Source organism: Neofelis nebulosa, chromosome 5 (assembly GCF_028018385.1).
Source record: "Neofelis nebulosa isolate mNeoNeb1 chromosome 5, mNeoNeb1.pri, whole genome shotgun sequence".
Taxonomy (NCBI): Eukaryota; Metazoa; Chordata; class Mammalia; order Carnivora; family Felidae; genus Neofelis; species Neofelis nebulosa.
In genome coordinates this window covers 79826318-79845412 of record NC_080786.1, presented here as the reverse complement: position 1 = coordinate 79845412, position 19095 = coordinate 79826318, and the positions used below count along the sequence as shown (strand labels likewise).

Here is a 19095-nt window from a genome sequence, read left to right as displayed (position 1 = left end):
CACAGCTAGACAGAGGCAGCACATGTACAAGAATCCAGATATTTTGTTTCCTAATCTCCATAATACCTTCTTTGTCTCCCATTTGAGACAAAGTCAAGATCTTTGTTTTATCAACAACTCCTCTTTTTCCCCCACGAATTCAGAACAGAACAAAGGCACTGCTCCTCTGAGAAAAGCAGAGTCATGTACACATGTCTTCTCAGTAGCAGAAAGTTAATCAAAAGTAGTCAGTGTGACCCATTGTACTTTATATCATTGAATTCATTTTTGACATTTGAAGAACCTATGGTTTTATTTTGCTTTTATTTAGAACAGCAAGTGGGAGGTAAAAATGTCAAAATAACTACGGCCTCGCAGTTCTGGTAAATCTATTCACTGGATTGTTTTAAAGACTGTTGAGGGTTTAATTTTTTTCCCCCTAATTGCCTTCATTTGTTCAGCAGACATTCCCCGAGTGCCTAACCCATACCAAGTCCTATTGTGTCGGATGCAATGGAAGATCCAGAGACGGAAGCACACACGAACCTACTCCCCACAAGTAACAGGGTTCCTGTCTTACCAGAGAAGGGGAATGCACACAGCTGATCTTAACTGTAATAGAGCACAGGATGTGACAAGTGCCCGAAGAAATGTGTACATCAAGTCAGATGGGGTGGGAGGCAAGTTCCAAGGACGACAGTGCCAGGTAGACAGTGATGATGAGGTATTACAGGTAGCTTTAAATTACGAGCTAGAAATTACAGAGTCCACTGGAGATGTGTGCAATAGGAGGAATTACGAGCTCGGTAAAGTGTACCACCATTGGATGTAAAGATGAGATATGGAGATACAGGTTTCCATCTTGATGCTTTTGGTATATAACAGTTTACCCCAAATAAAGAAGTCAGTTTAACAGAAAGTCTTGTGTTTCTACAGAAGAACCAAAGAACTAAGAGGCAGACAAGAAACTTACTGGCCGGGAGCGGAGGTGATATTTGGTCTGAGTGTCTGGTGGGAGTAAACACGCGCCTGTACACACATACCTGACTTGCTTTCTGCTCAAGAATATTGATGGGGATTGAAAGGGCGCACTTGCTGTGATGAGCACCGAGTGTTTTTTGAACGTGTGGAATCACTAAATTGTAGACCTGAAATTAACAGTACACTGTATGTTAACTAACTGGAATTTAAATAAGAATTTTTTAAAAAGGTATTGGTGATATCCACTCCTTATTGGTTTGTGGGACCTTGCACAAATCAGTTCACTTTTCTGAACCTGTTTGAGAATCTCTAACATGAAGTACTGACATCGGGCTCTCTCAGTTCTCATGTCCTCTGTTGTTTTGCTTATTGCATACATACATGCAGAAAAGAGAACACCAAACCATCACGAACCCATTCTCCACACTTTACTAAATTGTGGCATCAGCAACAATAGAATAAGCCTTCTACAAGTCTCCGGCTTCCCTCTGATTCTTCTTGACTCTTATCCTTATTCAGGTAAACATGTTAGCCAAGGTCCTTTGAATGGGGCACAGGCCTCCGGTGTTCTGGGGAAGGACAAGTCAGTGGGAACTACGTTAGAGCCTTTTCAGTAGCAACCCACTACTCCTCAAAAAGCAAACTGAGGAGTTGAACATACCACTTTACCACCTAGACTGCACACTATGTGAAAAAGCCAAGAAACACCTGTTGCCATTTTGCGAACTGGTAAACGAAGGCACAGGAATTAGACCAGATGTTCGCTCCCAGTATCTCCTTCCGTCGAGGGACACAGCTCTTAAAAATACACCTCCGGCTGCTGAAGTTGTTGCCACTTCACTCCTCCTGGCCCAGGGTTGCTTTAGATTTAAAAACATGTTTCCAGAATCCAACAAACACAGTTTTTGCTATAGTTCGGATCTGTGAAGAGTTATCTTTACTCATGTATTTCAAAGAAGAGAAAAGAAACAAACATCAACCTCCTCCCCCCTTTCTTTTCCAACTCATGAAGACACTTTTAAAATAAAGACCCAATTATTTGAGCTTCTGGAACTATGAAAGGGAGAAATCCAAAATGAAGGCCTCATTTTATTCTTAGGTACTAGAAAGAGAAAGAATGTGTAGTTGCCATAGAGGTACCCGCCACAGAACAAGACCAACGCCACAGTTCAACTGAACTGAGTCGGGGCCCCTTACAGGAGTGAGAAAAGTACAAGGGTTTACTTGTGCAATAACCTGTAAAGGGAGGGGATGGTACATTAAAAAGACACTGAAGAATTCTAAGAAATTAAAACGCGTTTGTAAGACTCCAGCAATTAGGACTCTACCCCAGCATTACCACATTGCATATTGGAATGACCCTGCATGTGACACCCTGATCAGTCACCAGGACATTCAGAAACCATTTTAATCAAGCCTAAAGTGCCAGATCTGCCAAGCCCTGCATTAAGTTTTGAGGTATGGGTAGGATATGGCTTCTCAGGGAACTCGATCAGACAGAACTAGTAGATTACAATGTGGTCAACTCATGTAATGATTGTGAAAATGCCCCCAAGAAAAACAAAGAAAGAAAGGACATAAAATAGGCCAACCATTCAGGTGCAACTCTAGAGAGATATGTGATTTTTAGGATAAGAAGAAAATATAAGGCAGGTTCATTTTCATTAAATTTTACTGATTGTTCCATTCTTAATCATAAGACCTACCATTTATTGGCCATTTGCTATGTCACAGATACTGTGCTAAGCATTTATCTCATCCAACCTTCCCAATAGCGCTATGAAGTGGAGATCATTTCCTCTCTCAAAAAAATAAGCATAGAGGAAGGTCAAATAAGTTGTGTAAGCTTAAAAAGTAAAGATATGGAGCCAGGATTGTAACTCCGGAGCCCTTGCATCTAACCATTATTTAGCGTGGGTTCCACCCGGACAAAGGAAAAGTACATCAGGTATGAGCCAGAAGCTCAACACATCAGTGAGACCTGTTTGTGTCAAGGCAAACCCCACAAAAGACCTGACTAAATCCAGTGATCCACTTCTCAGTCCTCAAGCTTGTACTCAGACCACAAGCTTGTACTGTATGACGATCATTGGCCCAACAGATCCCGAACCCCTTCTTTTCTCGCTCCCCTTAAGATCACTCAGCTCCAGCTATCTTTGGCCACTTTACTCTTTCAGAAACAGGCTAGTTGCTGGCCATGCACCTCTCCCAGGGCTCCCCCACTCGTGCTCTCCTCCTTCAGGGACATTCTCCCCTCTGTCCCAAACATCTGCATGGCTCACTCCCTTCCCTACTTGAGATTTCGGCTCCAATATCACCCCCTCATCAGGCCTTCTCTTCTCTACCTACCTTATGCAAACTAGCAACTATTACTGCACTCTTACCAAAGTACTTCCTGTGTTTATCTTGCTTTTCCTCTACAGCACTTAACTCCATCGGACTTAATGTTTACTTGTTTTTTCTCCCCAAAGGAATATGAACAGTTTGGGGAAATACATTTTCTTTTATTCAAAGCTGCAGCTTCACCTTCTAGAAGAGAGCCTGCCATTCAATAGGTGTTCACAAAATATTTGTCATGATACAATAATCCCCGCCCCCTTCCCCATGAGGGATACATTCTAAGACCCCCAGTGGATGCCTGAAACCAAGGATAATACTGAACAGTATATATACACATATATACATACATATATATACACATATACATATATATATATATATATATACATATACATGTTTTTTTCTATATATACATATCTGTGACAGTTTAATTTATAAATTAGGCACAGTAAGAGATTAGCAACAATAACAATAAAATAGAACGATTATAACAATATGCCGTAACAAAAGTTACATAAATGCGGTCTCTGGCTTTCTCTCCCAAAGTACCTTATTGGACTATACTCATCCTTCTTCTTGTGATGAAGGGAGGTGATAAACTGCCTACATGATGACATGAAGTGAGGCGAGTGACGGAGGCATTGTGATGTAATATTGGGTCACTACTAACCTGACAACAGGCCAGAAGGAGGACCCTCTACTTCTGGGCCAGGGCTGACCACAGGTAACTGAAATCATAGAAAGCATAGCCATGGATAAGGGGGGAATGCTGTAATGAATAAATGGTGCCTCTAGTCACTCTTATTAGAGTTCCAGAAGACAACCTGAAGAACCCATAAGAATAGTGTAAAATGTAAAGCCGCAGTGTAAGTACTTCTAAAAATGGCTTGCTGATTTAGAATCAAAGTGAAATATTATAAGCATCACCATAGATTTGGACTGTGAGTCACAGACTGTCAAACGTGAGAGGCAGCTGTAGTGGACCAAAATGTAGCTGGGAGTCAGACGATGCTGGTTCTGGTCCTGGCAGTGCCCCTGACCTGCTATCCAACCTCAGACAAGCAGCCTCGTCCCTGTAGACTCTCCTTGTCACCCAAATAAACACCGATTCATCTCTACTCTCTAACATTCATTGGTATGAATTCAACTACCACTCATTCAAAAGATACTCTTTCTGAGTTTACACAGAGGAGATAAATTCATTGCTGTCAACTCTACTTACGAGTTAGGAAAGAAGTCACATTTGAAATTGTGTGCCTTTTTTTGTAAAATTATGCCACATCGTTAACACCTAAAGTGGGAGATAGAAGGTTCTTCCTCTCCATGCACCACAGTGGGTGTTAGATGTCATCAACTACAACACAGAAGTAATAACTATTTAGGATGCTAAACTCTTCCAAAAACACACGTGCATGGATACACACACACACACACACACACACACACACACACACGCTAACACAAAATTCACACCGAGAAAACAATTTGCAGTTTTCCCTCAAATGGACTCATTTCCCATCTTGAAAGGCAGTCTCACATGGGCACGAAATGTGTTTTCTCCTAAGTAGTAGAGATGACCTTTAAAAATGCACCCCCTCTTTCTTCCCCAGCCTGCAATCCCATGAAGATCAAAGCCAGTTTGCTATTCTGCATTAACATTTCTGTGATCAGATATAACGTGAGCACCTCGATTCTATCTGTGTCAAGATATCTTCACACAAGTGACTCATCTGGTAAAAGCTCGGGCACTGAACACTGCTCTGACAACCATCTCCTTTGAGGTTGATTCCACGTTGGTGGTGTTACAAGCCAACGTCCTGTTTAGCTGCTTTCCTCTGCAACACAACACTGTAATTAAAACTGACTAAACAATAAATCTCAATTTCCCTGTTCCATCAGGAGAATCTTTCAATTTACTAGGCTTCGTCTATTCGCCAGCTCCTCCTCTGCATTACGAATCATTCTTGAACAAGCACACAAGTTAACTACCCACTCTTACGTTGAACGTGCAGAGATTCAGTGCCAATTCTGTCATTAGACATCCTAGATCTGCTCCTTGGGGACCTGAGAGGAAACTGGGTGTTTGCCTGAGTTAAATATGTGAAGAGGCTATCCCCCTCCTCACGCAGGCCCTGTCAGCTCCAGAAAGCACAAACTTAACGGGCTGCCCTTGCAAGGAACAGGCATCTCTTTGTCCTCCTAAATACCTCTTGCCGTGACCAAGTTCCAGTTTCCAGAACCTGAAACACCTTTGCCCAGTGAAAACCTTCCTGAACTTTTTACCCAACAACTCACAGACCATGAATGGCATTCCCTCAGACTCCAAGACAATCAAGTTAGGGAGACGATGTAGAAAAAGAACGTGGTAAAAAGAGGTGAGAATATTAATGATGAGAATGTTGAGAATATAATGATGGCACTGAATTGTGTTCCAGTGTGTGGAGTCGAAAAATAGATTCAATTTTTCTCGTAGAAATAAATGCAAAGGGTTGTTGGGTACCACAGAGCTACCCACTTGGACAGTTAATTACAGACTAAATACCCCTGTGCTAAAAAAGAACTGAATAGTTCCCGATTGGCATCAGAATAACCTCAGAACTCTACATGAAGCGCAAAACACAGTCCACAATCTGGCTACTGATCCCTTTTCTCAGGGACAGCCTCACTGTCTATGCATTAACCATGTGTGATCATTGACATTCCCAGAAACAGACAGTGGTAGGTGAGATAACACTTCAGTCGTAGATATCTGCACTCGAATTCCCAGAAGCTGTGCACGTGTTGTTTTACTTGGCAAAGGGAACTTTGCAGATGTGATTAAATCTTGAAATGGAAGGGTTCTCCTGCATTATCTAGACGGGCCGAATCGGATCACATGACTTCTAAAAAGCAGAGAACCTTTCCCAGCTGTGGTCAGAGGGAGACATACCCTTAGAAGAAAGGTCAGAGAGATACAAGGTTGCCGGCTTTGAAAGGACTGGGAATTTCCTTCAGAATAGGCCACAAGCCAGGGGATCCGGGAGGCCGCTGGAAGCTGGAAAAGCCCCCAGAATTGTCCCCTAGCACCTCCAGAAACAAAAGCAGTTCTGCTAACACCTTTATCTTTGGTGAAGAGATAGTACTAGACTTCTAAACTACAGAATTTGAAGATAATAAAGAAATGTATCGCTTTAAGTCACCAAATTAGTGACACTGTCACAGGGATAATAGACTGATAATAATAAACTGATAACATAGGTCAAGCTCACACTTTCCGGCCTTTGCCCATGAGTTTCATGAGCTGATGATGGCCCATGCTTACTTCTCATACAGTTTTCCAGATCATAGTTAAATCAGCAACACATGACTGTTTTCTCAGTCCTAGTTCCCACCGGGTATTTACTACAATACTGTCTGTTTACTACAGAAACCAGTACAGTTATATGTACTGAATAAGTAATCTTAACGGGAGGCTAAGATGAAATTATTCAAGGATTTATGAAACATCAGAGATCAGAGTCATAACTTGGAGGTTAGAAAGCTAAAAACTCTTGGAGCACCTGGGTGGCTCTGTCAGTTAAGCATCTGACTCTTGACTTCGGCTCAGGTCATGATGTCACCAGTTTGTGGGTTCAAACCCCACAAGGGGCTCTGTGCTGACAGCCTGGAGCTTGCTTGGGATTCTCTCTCCCTCTCTCTCTGCCTCTGACCCACTCAGGCACATATGTGCACACGCACTCTCTCTCCCTCAAAAAAAAAAAAAAAAAAAAGTAAAAAAAAAAAAAAAAGGAAGAAGGTTAAAAACTCTTATTTGACATTTGACAGATGGGGAAATTGAAACCGAGAGATAGGAAGGCCCCAGGAACACCGCACAATTTTCTGTCAGTTAATCCAGTTAATATTCAAACCACTTACACAAGTTGCTCCACCTGAGGTGAAAGGACCTCCAAGATGGAATCACATCTTTCTAATCTGACCTCTTAACATTCCTCCCTTCTCGTACCCTTCTCCCAAGACAATGCTAAACGGCACAGGGTTTCCTGAAATTGCTTATATCTCTGCTCCTAGAGCATCATTCTCACCGGCATCACCCAATGCCCATAGTTGACCATGAAATAAAGGCCAGGCACAGGTGTGACTTTTTTTCAGGGGAGAATAATCTATCTCTTTGGCGGAAAGTGACTTCAACAGCCACCACCATCCCTCCTACTCCCAACACACACAGACGTGTATTTTACATTCTCCTCCTATGGCTCCTCCTCTATCTTCTCTGTCTGTGCCTATGTTAGGATTTCCCTACTAAAGTTAAGGTCCTAAAGGGAAGGTTTATTTTTATAGCCTGCTAACTCACACAGGATCTGTTCCCATATAGACCTATTGGTTTGATGAGGGGCCAACACATTTAAAAATATTTGGAAACACTAGATGCTTTACAAGAAACTAGGTTTATTACTAAACTTAATAATAAAATAGGAACTCTCTACAAGAGTTCATAGTTTGGACACTATTTCTCTATGGAGAAATATATGCAATTGTTACTGAAAACATCTTATGACCCAGTTTCTTTCTCCAGATCCAACAAGCTCCCTGAGGCTCATAAGAAGACACTTTGCCAAAAGATACACGGACACCAACTAAGGTTTAACGAGCTGCTTTCCCTGATATCTCATTTAATACACCACCTCATGAATTGGGCAGCACAGCTACCTCTGCCTCTCTTCTAGAAATAAGGGATGCTCGTTCAGACAACTTTCTCGCCACAATCTAATGTGCCTCACCACTCCTAACCGACAGTCTTACCAGTCAGCTTGCCAGTAACTTGAAGCCTGCAAGTGTAACGGGCCAGCAATTTGTGCTTTTCAAAGATTCCAACTGCCAAAAATAAATGAGAGCTTAGGACACAGCCACCATGCTTAATACCCAAAGACTTATTTTGTTTGTTTTATTTTTCAAAGGCTGTGGCTTTGCTGGCTCCTGCTTTATATGATTTCTTATTATGCTCTATGTTGAATTATACTTTTAAATTTTTGGACAAATCACTGTAACACAGAAGTCTTGTTCAATTTAACAAGCTGTGGAGAGTGGCAAATGGGGGCAGGAGGGTTCTCTTGATGCCAAAAAAACAAGACTGACTTTGAAGTATCTTGGTCACATTAACAGCAAAGAGCATCCTTTTTCTCTTACCATAAAAGTACCTTGTGAAAATACTACAGAATCTGAGACATACACAAAGTTCAGGAAAGCCTCGTGACCAATGTACTCACTGCTGGTGTAAATATAGTGACAGAGATCACCAACACTACCTTTCCCAACAGTAGACCTTAACATTTGGTACCCGTATTGGAACGCACACCAATCCTGAGCCTTCACATGTCCATCAGCTTCCAAGGTGGGAATGATCAACTAGTGAAGGAAAAGAACTGAAATGGTCATTATAAGCCCTATTTTCTAAATGTTAGCTCTGCCACTATGTCTCAGTTGTTCTCATTTCTACTAAGGACAATACATATGTGGCAGTGCTCTGGAGAAGACACTTCCAGGTAGCCCTAAACTACTTGTTCTTGCAGTGAGTGGGAAGTGCACACGCCAACTAAGAGCCGTGCCTTGGCTCCGAATACCCCTGCAGTGAGGTCATAGCGAAGCCAGTCCAAGTGTTTGCTAGAATAAACAAGAGGCCACAGATGCGATCTGAGATGGCTTCCCTCCCTGGGCAAACAACTAGGTGAATGTGTCAAGAGGAGAAGATGGTGTAAGAGGTAAAGAACAGGAGTAGCCAGACCCCAAATGTAGATAATTTTTGCATGTGTTCTCACCGACTTCTTTCGGCATCCATCTCAACAGAACTTAAGTACGTTTCTATGAGGTTATAAACTGCACCGTTTCCCCCATTTAGGTACCTGCCCCAAATCACCAGGAAGAGATAGGGAAAGTGATAAAGGACTTACACATTCCGGTTTCTAGTCTGGATTAGATCCACCATAAAATGTCTCCTCATTGTCTAGAGAAGTTACTTGACATGAACTGCAATGTACAAAAATTTGATTTCATTGTGAAGAAATCCTTTCTTTTAGGGGGCTAACTCTTTTCTGGGAACTATTTCAGGGTACCACTGTACAGCAGACAGAAGCATGGGCATTGGAACCAGAGAGCCACAGTTGTAATCACCACTGAGTTATGAGATATATGGCTTTGGGAAATTTACTTACCCTCCGCCAACCTCAGTTTCCTCATCTGTTCAACAGGGATATAGCGAGTATCACCTCCCAAGCTTAGACATTAAATAAGACAATGTATGCAAACAGAGATCCTGACAAATCATAAGAACTTAGGCAATACTAAGACTATTATGTAGTTAACAGGTGTGCACACATGTGTATATGTAAGCGTGTAAGCATGTACACGGCATATGTGTGTATATGTGTACCTGTGTGTCCATGGCTGTATGCATGTGTGCATACGTGTATGTGTGCATACAGGTTTGTACCACCCATACTGCTGTGTAAGTGGATGTGGGTCTACTTGTGTGCATACGAGGTAGTGGAGAGAAGTAGGAAAGGAGGAGAAGGAAAAAAGAGAGAAAACAGGGTCAGGGAGGTGGGAAGACGCTAGATTAAAATTGAAAATAAAGGCCTTGATGGATAGTAGCTTTAAAAACACATATCCTGACAAGCAGAAGGGCAATTAGATATCTCATACCACAACAGTGACACATCCTCAGATTAAATTTCTAAATCTATTCTCCCATTCTAAGGCCTTTTCTTCCCAGAAATTGCAAAACAGGGAACAAGAATAGATGTGTGAGCCTGTGCATGTTTGTTTCTTACCCACTTGGAGAAAGGGTGTGAGGCGGTCATGAGAGCATAAACTTAATTTTTATTGAAAAAAATAAACCTATTCCCCAAGGAGAAATGGGCGGTAGTGGAGGCCTCTGAGCTACTCAGTCTCAGGTAAGCAGAGTCTATAGTTATTAGGTTTATCAGTCTTTCTACATCTCAGATGCTGCAATCTGGAGATAATGAGATAAAGCACAATGCTACAGCTTTCAGTGGTAAAACCAGAGCATTACTATAAAGCAGAATGTTCTGGCAGTCAGGCTTGGAGCTACCAAAAATACATAAACTATATAAAATCAGTTTTTTAGAAAATCGTATTTGCAGATTTCTGAGCTATCAGGCAAGCCAACGTCCTCTAATCCCTTTAGAAGACATCCATGCTACCCCCCGCCAAAAAAAAGGGGGGGGGGATTTGAAGAGGTAGCAGCAACACAGTGAGGCTCCATCAATTTATATTGTTCCTGGATTTCAATTAATAATGTGGAGCTTTAATTTACAGGGAGAGTTAATATATTCTGGTACTGTAATCATATCTTAATATGATCCAGCCCCTCAATGTAATCAATAATGAGGACAACAAAATAAAACAACGGAATATAGATTTCTCTTAAGCTGTCCACCGACAGCCAGCTAACATGGGAAACCGCTTTGTGTTGGAACATCTCATTATTATTTTCATAAATTCAAGGCCTCTAAACACATCAACCACATATGTTCCAGGAATGACAGTGGCCCCCGCTGTTAAAATATCATGGCCATGATCGGAGGGTTTCATCTCCTGCCATTCCTGCAAGAGTCTTGGTTTCTTACCAACTAGATCTAATCTTTACTGTCAAGCAAAGTAATGAGTATTTAGGTGAATCCAGAACAGGCCAAACTAGTACTGAGGCATCTTAGGACCACCTGGCCCTTGCACCCACTGCCTCCCAGTGTGTGCATTCTATGAGAGGGATGCGTAGTAACAATGTGAATGGGAGAGTCAGTCCCCGGCCAGATCTCTACGCCCTCCTCTGTAAGACCAGGGGACTTGAAACGTAAGACCTCCAAGGACCCTTCCCATGCTGGAGAGTGGGACAAGGGCAAGTTGAAACATGCAGCATTTTACAAAAAGTTCTGCCATCAACATCAGCTATGCCTCTCCTGCTTTCTACCTTGCCCCTCTTGCCACTTTCTAGATGTGAATCCAAACTATCCTGATTCTTCTAGAACAAGAGACACAGGGGCTGGCAATTTTTACACCCGCAGCCCTCCTCCTATTCGGTCTTTCCCCTCCCTCTTCTTCACCCCAAGAGTTTCCTCATTTATTATCCCCATATTTAAGGCAGCAAAATAAGGCAGGAAGTGTAAGGAAACGTCTAAACACAATGAAACAAATCAGGGATAAAAAGTGAGTAAGCACTTGAATTCCTGCCTGATGATAACTTGCTCAACTCACCAGGTCAAGTTCCCTCTATTCATGAAATATGACACTTTCAGAACATCTACCAGAGCAGGTCATGAAAGGCAGTGTTAAGCGGTAGGGCTGATCCCCCTATTAGGGTCTGAGTTGGAACAAGCTATGTGCCTTCTTCAGGGAATGAAGACCTCATGGGATATTTTCTATTAGAACCTGAGGGACCTGGGGTCCAAATCCTCAGTACTGTGAGCGGAAATGCTGGCGCACAAGAAGGGAAGTCCGCTTGCCTGGCAAAAATCACGTAACAAGTCAGGGGCAGGATTTAGATGAGATTTCATAGGCACTGTCCACTGTGCCATGTTGCCTCCACCCTCTTCCGGCTCTTTCATTCTCTCCTTTATTCTCTCATGGGCCTGGCTTTGATCCACAGGAACTCATGGTTGGATCAGGGGGAGAATGGTGAGGCTGACCCCACAAGCATGGTGGCACCCTTCCAACATTACTCCCACTCTGGGCAACAAAATGGTCATTAGGTCTTTCCTGGAAGCTCCGAGGCATGACATGGAAAGTTTCCACAGTGGACGGGGACTGGTTTCCACATTAGAGATAGGGATGCCTGACAGTGGCCTCCAGAGTGAGCAGAATGGTACTCAGCAAAGCTCCAGAAAACCCCAAGTGCATATTCCCATAAAAACCTGTTCTACCCATTAAGCCACTTTATGCACCAAGTTTCCAGTTCAGGGTTCATTTGAACAGAGTTCCCAGTTAATGGGAAGACCACTTAGGTACTAGAAGCAGAAGAAACAAATTTAACCACTGGATTCTCTAGGTGGTGGTGGTTGTTGTTGTTGTTGTTGGTGGTGGTGGTGGTGTGTGTGTGTGTGTGTGTGTGCGTTTGGTGAAATTAAATCATCGCATTTCTGGGCCTCAGTTTTGTCCTATTTCAGATGAGTTAACAACTAATTCACATGTGCTAAGTGAAACAAGAGACAATGTGAATGTGCTTTGTGTAGTAAAGCACTTCCAAATCATGAGTGTTACCGCATGACAGTGCTACAGGCCTGGCAGCCTATGAAGAAGAGAGGCTGGAGGAAAGAAGGGTGGCCCTAACGGACTCACTGACTTAGGACTGCTTTGATTTGATCCTGATGGGACATAAGACTTTCCAGCCCCCATCCTGACAGTTTTCAGATGTGTTGCTGGTATTTGCACTGAGGACAGATAGGTAGAAGGATCACAGAGAAATGCAATGTTACGTATGTTTGCTGAGTGTAGCCTGAGATTCCTGGTACTGAGTCATTACTGTATGTACAGGCAGACAGGAAGACAGAAGTAGGAGATGTATTTGCAGAAACCTATCTACCTGCCTTCTTTTCCAGGCTTATCTCATGACACTTGCCCTACATACCCTGAGCTCCAACCAGGCTGAACTATTTCCAGTTCCTTAATATATCGACTTAAATGCCACTTCTAAAAAGCTTCCTCTGATCTCTCTGGAAGGCGATTGGAGCACCTTACTCTGTGAATTCACAGAGATTTATTCATTCACTCGTCATTATAGTTATTATATATCCTGTCATCTGTTTACTCATCTGTTGCCTACATTAGAAGTCCCTTGTGGGGTGGGCAAAGGTAAAAACTGCGCTCCCTTGATTTTAATCTGCAGTGTCCTGCATTCAGTAGGGGCCTCACAATTGCTGGTTAAATGGAAGTACACAATTCAATGAATAAATAAGTTTTTAAAACAGACACTCACTGGCACAAAACCTAATTGTGATTTTCTCAATTTGTGAGGTGGACTCTGGTAAAAAAAAATAATAATAATAATAATAATAATCCCAATATAGAAACAAGTAGGATTTAATTTATTAGACAGATCATCCAGTGAGATTCCAGAGCTGAACTTCTGTGCGATAAGGATAGACACCTCTCAACTCCGTTAGTTTTCAAATATTGGCCCTGTTCCCATTTTCTTTCTCTTTTTTCTTTCTTTCTTTCTTTCTTTCTTTCTTTCTTTCTTTCTTTCTTTCTTTCTTTCTTTCTTTCTTTCTTTCTTTCTTTCTTTCTTTCTCTCTTCTTTCTTTCTTTCCTTTTGATCTACCTCTTCTTACTTAGCTCTTCTCCCTGGATTTCCTTAGACTCTTACATGTCTTTTTAAATTAAAGGCACAATCACAGCCACTGTAAACTCTGAACAGAACCAGTGACATGTGGCTTCCTTTCTTGGGGGCTCCTAGCACTAACCCCTGGAGTGCCTAAGGACAGGCTCAGGTCCATCCTTTCCAAAGGTATTACTTCCTGCATGTGATTCCTCCCTAATCAGTCTGCCGCTCTGTCCACTCACTCTTGCTCACATTGACAGATGAAGACGGGGGTGCAGAAAGTGCAGGTAAGAGAATGGGAAGGGCGTGATTTGAAATATAGATACAGAGAAAAACATAGAAGCAATCTGGCAGAGGGGTTGAATGTAGGGGCTCCAGAATTAGATCAACTGGATTTAAATCTGAACTCTGCAACTTACGAGCTGGTTTGACCTTAGACAACTGACTTAAAATGAACATCTTTGGTTTCCGCATCTGTGAAAACGGGAATAACAACTAATGCACAGGGTTGCTGTGTAAATTAAGTGAACTCTAAGAGACTTACAGAACTGCCAACGTGTCTGGCACGTAATAAGTACTTAATAATAGAAACCAATATAACATAAACCATTCTGATATGATATGATATGATAAACTATGGCATGATAGAATATAATACAACACAATGGCAGACTGTATTTTCTAAAGATGGCCACAACAGTATCTCTTGCACACATGTTCGTATAGAACCTTGCCACAACCCCATCCAAAGGTGGAGTCTGTGTCCTCTGTCCTTGAGCTTATGTGAGTCTTTGTGACTACCTCAAAAAACACCCTACAGTGGAAATGACACTATATGACACTAAGTCATAAAAAATGCATGTATGTCTACCATCCCTTTGGGCGACATCTGCCCTTGTGATTGTGATCCTCGGCCATCAGGTTATGAGGAAGCCCCACCGGCCTGTGGAAGATGCACATGGAAAGAAACCATGGTTCCAGATGCACAGCTCCAGCCAAGCTCCTGGTAACAAACACTGGTCATTACTCATCTAAGCTAAAAGTGAATTTTCCACCCGCAAGCCAAGTGATCTGAGCTGGTTTCCCAGAGCAGGGATAAGCCATCCTCATGGAACACTACCAAAGTTGGAGATTCATGAGTAAAATAAACAGTGCTATGTTTTTGGGTAGTTCATCACGTACCGATAGATGACTTACACTGACATAGAAAAAGATACAATTATCTGTATTTCAATGAACTAATACTCATGTTTTGTGGCAGGAGGAGGTGCTTGCTTGCCTCAAACTTAGGTCATTAATTTCAGCAAAACACATGCTTTTTTTCTAAAGGCTGATAAAGAATAATATATATAGTTTATAAAGAATTTTATATAGTTTATAAAGGATTTTCACAAACAAGAGCTAATGTGTTCATGAGGCACATAAATATACATGAACAAATGATAGCTTCATATAGACTGAGTAACCATAACTCAAGGAAGTAACTTGATCCAGGTCACACAGCTACTCACAAGCAAATCAAAAGTTACAAGAACAAATCTCTTTACTCCCAGTTCAGAGGTATTTCCATAATAACAAGCTGACAATCTGAAGAAAGGGGTTTGAGGACTTCAGCCCAATTCTTCGCTCAGCTACCATCACTGTGACCCTCTATAAGCCTTGGATTCTTTGAGAAAATAGATCAAAAGATCTCCAAACCCAATCCAGCTCTAATGTTCTCAGAGTGTGCAATTCCTCCTACATCTGTTGGAGCCTTCATAACCGCTTACATCTTCTTGGTTGCATTCTTCTCCTGATATCTCACCTGCTCTCTCCACCCCTTAACTTCACACATCCACCAGATTCCACAAGTGAATTGATGTTTGTGCTACATCCCTGCAGATGATAAGTCTAATTCTATCTTGTTCTGTAGTAGGCAGGTTTCCAAAATGGCCACTGATGATTCCCACTTTATATTCACAGCCTTGCATAATCCCCTCATCCTGAGTGGGGTCTGATCCTAATCACTTACTTCTAACAAAAAGGATGCAGTAAATGTGATGGGATGTCACTTCCAAGATTAGGTCACAGATGAGTATGACTTACATCTTATGAACACACTCTACCTATTGCCTTCCAAGCTTCCATGCTTTGATGTAATGAGTTGCCATATTGAAGAGGTCCATACGGTGAGGAGCTGAGAGCAGTCCCCAACCAACAGGCAGCTAAAAGCTAAGGCCCTCTGTCCAACAACCCAGGTAAAGCTGAACCTGGCAATAACTCCCTGAGCTTAGAAGCAAATCATTCCCCAATCGAGCCCTGAGATGAGACTCTGGGACAATACCCTGATTGCAGACTTGGAAGATAACTGATGGTTCAGCTAAACTGTGCCCAGATTTCTAGCCCATGGAAAAACATCAGAAAATGTGTTTTTTAAGCTGCCAGGTTTTTAAACAATTTGTTGCACAACAACATAGAACTAATACTTTTTACTATGTGTTAATAAGGGAGATCCTCTGAATACTACTGAAGAGAAAAGCTCACTAAAAACACGAAAGCCTTGCCAACCCCCCACCCCTGACAAATCCATCCAAGGAAGCAAAAAAAACCATAATCTTCTTCTTCTATTTCCAAGCACACCAACAGAAATATAGCCTTAAGAAACCTAGAGAGGTCTCCACAGGGACCAGCCGTATCCTAAAGGAAAGGTATGGAGGAGTTTTACTGCATCAAGGCAAAAGCAAATGTCAGTTAGGCCTCAAGCATGAAAGATTCTATTCTACTAGAATAGAATCAAGTCAACATGCGTACTCCCTCGGAGTGTCTCAAGAAAATGAGAGACATCATTTAAAAGCTGCCTTATAACTGCAACATCATAGACATTGAGAGTGGAAGGAATGAGTAAGAACTAACATCATTTACAAATGGGGACCTGAGGCTTAGAGAGAGGAACTGACTTATTTTACACAACCTGTTAATTGCAGAACTGGGAGGAGAATCCATTTCTCCTGGCACAACTCAGTTTTCTTTCCATGGCAAATGCCAAAAAAAAGAGATTAATTTCTAGCAAAATAGCAACTCACTTATTTTATTCTTAATGAATGTGACTTGTTAGGGTATCTTACCAGGATACTAGGAGAAAAATTCATAATGTGAATATACATGTGACTACATCTCCCATACATGTATGTATTCAGATGCAGAAATAGTTAAATGACAAGTTCTAATTGCTTCCTTTGAAAGCAAAATAGGAAATAACTCAATGTAGGAAAGAAATGAAAGAATTCTATGCAAAAGGTGGCAAGTTTATACTGTACTACTTCCTCCTGAGAAGTTAGCAAAGTTGGTATTTACCCTAGATGAGTGGGGGAAGGATATGCTTATCATAAAATACATTATGTTTAGCAAGATACTGCATCTCATAACTGGGATGAGGTTGAAAAAAATATTTGTATATCATTTCATAGTTTACAAAGTACTTCAATGCACAGTATGCCATCAACTACTCACAGAAACATAGATGGTAGGCAGAGAATGTATTCATATCATGGGTAATAAAAATGAGGTTCAGAGAGATAAAATAACTGAATTCACGCTTCCAAACATGGCCAAGCTACAAGTGGAACTCTAGTTTTCTAAATCTAAATGCTCAGTCCAAGAATCGCAGTTGCAGATCATGCTTGATGAACGACAACAATACAAATCTTGTAGGTTCTGTCAACTTACTATGTAGCCAGACAAAGACATTTCTCTGAGTAAGGGTTTCCTACGTAGGAACTGAAGACGTCAGGCTAGTGTCTGTTGTTGACAAGGGCAGAGCCTTAATACAGCTGTAGAGATGAAAGAAAGGAGGAAGAAGGTGCTATTTACAAAACATTTGGTTGACAAGCAGCTTTGAAGGTTCTCAAAGTGTGGTCCCAACTACAGAACCATTTGAGCATTTCTTGAAATGCAAATTCTTGGGCCCCACTGGAGAAATTTTGGGGTCGGGGTGTGAGTCCAGCTACCTGTGTGTAACAAGCCCTCCAGGGCATTCTGAAGGACAAACAGTAACTTAACCATAGTTTTACATGCTTTAGTCTCTGCAATCGAGAGATATAATAAGAACAAATTATACCAAGAGTCCAATGAGAGGCTTATTAAATTGTGACAAGTTCATAAGTCATGATTTTTGTTTTTAAAGTGAACCTTGCTCAATTACAAGAGGGATTATGGTGTAATGCACAGAAACAGATGTTGATGATTCATGCACATGTCAGATGAAAGGACAAGACTGGTTATTGCTCTAATTCTGGCTTTCCAGTCTATGCATTAGAAGCCACAGAAATAACCAAAAGGACCGGACAAAGGATAGAGGACAGCAACGTACTGTCTTCCAAATAATCTCAAAGGCTATGAGATAGGTTCCAAATCATCTCGAACACCATGAATTTGGGTTCAAATTATCTTAAAGAAAAACACATAAACTCTGTCTTTCAGTTTGCAGAAACTTCCCTCTGCCTGCACACAGTGACTTCTATCAACTTCAACTCTAATCTTAAAGAAAAATTGCCTATAACTAAGTAATAAAAGGACGGGAAAATCAATAGAGTTTTTTCTTTTATGTGGGGCAAAAGCCATGGCAACTCAAAGCTAGAATCACCATAAGAAACGACATCATTCCTCAGGTCCAATTTACAGATAGATATTGAAACAGACCCAGAGAGAGGTAGTAACTATCCACTAGATGTCCTGGCCAATCACGGAAATTCTGGACCTCTTAACACATCTTAAATAATTGTTTCCAGAGGTCTAAACAAGTTGTTCCACTTGTTTCTTTTCAAGGGATGACATGTTCTTTGCAAAATCAAGGAAGTGGTCTCCTTCTGCTTGACCCTCACACTGTCTCACCTACAACCCTTCCCAGTGTCAACCAGAGTTCTACTGATAGTCACAAAGGCCGTCTTCCAAGGTCACTGGAGATTCTTGTCAGTAACAATGCTAATAAATCACACATCTGTACTAGCTATCATGGCAAACAGCACAAAGCCATTATTGAGGCTGAGTAGTTTGTCTTAGAAACAGAAATAGTCAATTTAGGGACCTGGAATAGAATCAAGGTCTTTTGTACTTCTTTCCAAATTTTATATCAGGGAACAGAAAACTCCAAGCCTTGCAACCAAGAATACGAGTACCATGAAATACTAGCATCATTCAAATCAATTTTTCCCATCTGTTGCCTGAATTCCTTTCCAGAATTCTTGCCAAAATTCATTTGATAATGATGATGGTGGGGGGAATGGCAGTGATCACAGTGTTACGTGCAAGATAGTGTATTCACACGTTAGACACACACCCATTACTTCATGTGATCCTCATGTCAACTCTGAGATATGTTATTAACCAAGATTAATAAATGAGGTTCAGAAAGCTTAAAAAATGCACTTGGCCAATGCCAGAGTATCATTCCAAATGCCCCCAGTGAAGGCAAACTTGCTATCTTCTAAGGCAAGCTACTTTGAACTTTA

At 41.5% G+C, this 19095-nt stretch overlaps 1 protein-coding gene and 1 long non-coding RNA gene across 9 annotated transcripts in view; one reads left to right on the top strand and one right to left on the bottom strand.

Annotated features, from left to right (window-relative positions):
- Positions 1-19095, bottom strand: part of LPP (LIM domain containing preferred translocation partner in lipoma) — a 682444-nt gene that overhangs the window by 313146 nt on the left and 350203 nt on the right. The window contains exon 1 of one of the 8 annotated variants that reach the window (XM_058732407.1): positions 3850-3936. The exons of 6 other annotated variants lie outside the window; for them this stretch is intronic. The gene's annotated coding sequence lies outside the window, so the exon portion shown is untranslated. Of the gene's footprint in view, positions 1-3799; positions 3937-19095 lie in introns of those variants that run through there. One more of the 8 variants, XM_058732409.1, reaches the window with a different exon arrangement.
- LOC131513054 (uncharacterized) lies at positions 3944-9230 on the top strand. Its single transcript, XR_009262441.1, has 2 exons — positions 3944-4024; positions 7853-9230. It is a non-coding gene; the product is annotated as an uncharacterized LOC131513054 (long non-coding RNA).